We start from the raw sequence: 3,765 nt of genomic DNA, 5'->3' as shown, positions 1-3,765 counted from the left end.
GTGAGAAGAGAGAAAAGCAGAATTTGTACTTTTTCCATGCTTCCCTTAGAAGTATTCCTCTGAGGAAATCATGAGGGAGTTGGAGGAAATAAGGGCATGTGGGTCTAGCTACTGGTAAGCCTTCTCAAAATCCAAAAGAGTAACGGTAACTCCCTGTGGACTAAAAGGCATCTCTGGCTAGCTTGGGCTCCTTTGTGTTCCTTTGGACAGCAAACTGCCTAAACTGGTTAAGAAGTCACGGGGTATGTGCCACGTATTTTATCCTTATGGCCTCCATCCCTCACCATCACCAAACTGTGGACTGCAAGGCATGCTTAATGCAGATACTAATTCCCTTAGACTCAGTTTCGGAAGCATTCGGGGTGCATGGGCAAACCTTGTGTACCGCCTGTGTCACCTCAAAATCAACCATGAGTAAGATTCCCTGCATCTAGAATTAAAAGGTGGTAAAAATACCACAGGGAGCAGTGTCGGGAGTGGGGTGGGATCGGCAGATATAGCTGACTGCCTGCTTCTTAAAACTCTGCCATCTTTCTTTGGTTGTCTCCAAGTATACTTTTCCTTCCTTATGGTGCAATTGGACTACAGCCCCTCCACAGGATCTAGGACTAGGTTGAAACCATTGTAATTAGTAGCAGTAGGGCATAGATGAACGCATCCCTTCAGAGAACCATCCTTTCATAGGAAAGAGGTGTTAGAGAGGGTCAGTGGGGACAGTGAACTATCAGAAGAACAAAAAACATAAAAGAGGGCTGGAGAAGAGGAAAGGAAGGTGGATGGCAGATACAGTATACAGATCAGAGAACATGAGTTTTCTCTTAGCAAAGTCCTATCTAATTGAGCGGATTAGAGGACATTTGGAGGTGGGTTCTAAACTGTGGGTTGTATTGATCTTTTCACTAAACATGGTTTGTGTCATCCAAGAATCTTCTTATTTACCCTCTTCTGGGTGGCCGTTGCCCTCTCCCCTACTTTCTCTTACTGTCATGTAAGATGTGATTTGGGGGAAAACAATCACCCTGCTACTGCACGCCACCTCCTTTGCTTTGGTAGTTTCAAAAACTCACTTACTGACTGCACACAGGCCAGTCACAGAATCCAAAAACATTGTGTCAGCAGTTTCCACAAAACAGACTAAATCTACTAACCGCCTTCCCTGGACTTTTTGAGCTGAAGCCACAAATGATTAGATTTTCTTTCTGGCTCACAAGCTGGATGGTGAAGACCAAGACCTTCATAGCACCAAGATTATGTGGCTTTATTTTTTATTTTTAAGAAATTGTTATATATTGTTATATGTATAAATATTTATATACTAATGCAATGTGTTTAGTCCATTTTGTGTTACTTGTATGAATATGATTTCATGGCTGACTAATTGGTATTGGATAACCAATCGGGATTCACTCCTGAGGAAGACTATTTCTCCCATTCTCAGCATTCATTGGTTGCAGATAGTTCTTTGACTAGGATCAGAACCCTGTGCGATATCTCCCTTTTCCATGGGAGCATGTCTACTGATTTTATATTTTTCCAGACCATGTGTAAGCAGCCATATTGTTGAAGTATCATGAATGAAGCTTCCAGCAAGGGCTGGATATCACACGATCACTTATTCTCTCCATCTTTATTGGCTGTGGTTTGCTATAATGGTCTCTTTCTTTTGCAAAGAGAATTTTTTTTTGATAAGAGATGAGAACTACCCTCATCTCTGAGTATGCTTAGTAACGTGACAGTTGTAGATTCTTTTCTACAACCCATGACCTCACTTGTCTTGCGTGGTTAGCTGTTTCTAGTACCAGGCATGAAATGCCTCCTGTTGAGTGAGCCTCAAGTCCAGTTGGATAGCTGTTGGGTACCACCAAGATATGAGTGCCGCTTTTGTACCTTTAGGGATATCTTGCCATGCTAGTCGCTGTGGTTCATGGGCTCACAGTTGGGTAGGACTATTGTTTGCTTTTCTCCATGGGAAGCTTTCATAACACCTTTCAGTATTAAAATAAGTGTTCCTTGACCATAGACATTGCAACTAACACTCTTTTCAAGCAACGAAGAAGCAACTAGCATACAGTGTGAGTGTGCTGGAGGAACGCATGATTTGTGTCTTGGGCAGGAAGAAGCAGGAATGCATGACATTTTACCATACTACTTAGAATGGTATATAATTTAAAGCATATGAATTGTTTATCTATGGAATTTCCCATTTAAAATTTTTGGACCATGAATGACCACAAGTAACTGAAGCCACAGAAATAAAGTTGGGGATATAATACACACCCTTCCTTCCCAGTTATTCACTTGAACCTTTCTTTTTCCTGCCTCCTGTAATGATTACTAATGTTTAGTTGAAATTCACTTAGCGATTGGGAACAGTGTAAAATAGTGAATGTACAAAATAAAAGGACCATGAAGAAAATGATTGGTTCCCTATGTATGCTATACACAGCTAAGATCTGAAGAGGAAAATAACTTAATAAGGCGTACCAAAGTACTCAAGTCATCTGATAAATAAGTATAATTCATATTTCTTAAGAAGAAAGCAAGCTTTGTAGTCCTTCCCATTCAAGGGGCCCTACTTATCTATACAATTTAAGGATACAAAACAAATTGCAAATTGATAAGCTTCAGAAACCCATAACCACAGCTCAGATGCTGACACCACCATACATTTGTTTAGAAAAGATTTTATATGTGCAATTACAATTATTTAGCATGAATACTTCCCACCATTTTCTAAACAAAAACAGTCTGGTGGGGTAAGTGCTATAAAATACAAAACATAAGAAAACCAAATCTGAGAAAAGATGGAAGGAATGAGATGGTGGCGTCTTTACTGCAGAGCTTTGCAGAATTTCCCATACAGAAATACTTGCTAAAACCTCCACTGGAGAGATAACATTTGCCAGACTTGGTTTGTTAAGAAATTCTTTATCGTTTGGTATCTTGTGAAAATGGAATTTCCTTACTTACATGTTCTACATTCCCCCACTCAACCAAATTCAGATGGAAAATATTTGGAAAATAAATGGAGTCTGTACTGAATCTGGACTACTTAGTTTTCTTGTCGTGATTTCCTAACTAGTGCATGGTAGCTGCTACTGACACGGCATTCACAGTGTATTATGTGCTAGTGGGCATGCCTGAGCAGAAATGTACTCTGTTCCAGACCATTACAATAGAACATCCCACAATAAAGCGAGTCACGTCTCTTAGCTTCCCCATGCATGTAAGAGCTATCTTATATAAACCGTAGTCTATGAAATATGCATTATATCTAAAGTACACATATGTTTAAAATACTTTATTGCAAAAAAAACCTAACAATTATTTTAACCGTTAATCGGTTGGAAATAATTGTCCTAGTGGGAGGTCCTTACTGATAGTTGCTAACTGATCATGGTGGAGATTGTTGAAGATGAAACTGATTGTAGAAATTTCCTCAAATAAGACAACAGTGACATTTTCCATATTGCTCAACTCGGGTTCATGAGTGATTTCTCTGTAACAGGCAATGCTAGTTCATAGCATGTCACCCGCTCTGGGATCATTCACGAAACTAGAATTATATATAGTTCCTGTACTTTATCAACTGAGTTTCTTCTTTGTGACCATTTCAACCATGTTCACAGCATCTTCACTAGCAGTAAATATTACCCCAAGAACAAGCCTACCATCCTTGATCATCCATCCTCCTCATCTGATAATGCCCCATAATAAAATTGTGGCGATATAGCCACATCTACAGGCTCCTCTTTTAATTCTGGT

This window comes from Myodes glareolus, chromosome 13 (assembly GCF_982192425.1).
Source record: "Myodes glareolus chromosome 13, mMyoGla1.1, whole genome shotgun sequence".
NCBI classification, from domain to species: domain Eukaryota; kingdom Metazoa; phylum Chordata; class Mammalia; order Rodentia; family Cricetidae; genus Myodes; species Myodes glareolus.
Note: the sequence above shows the minus strand (reverse complement) of the source record.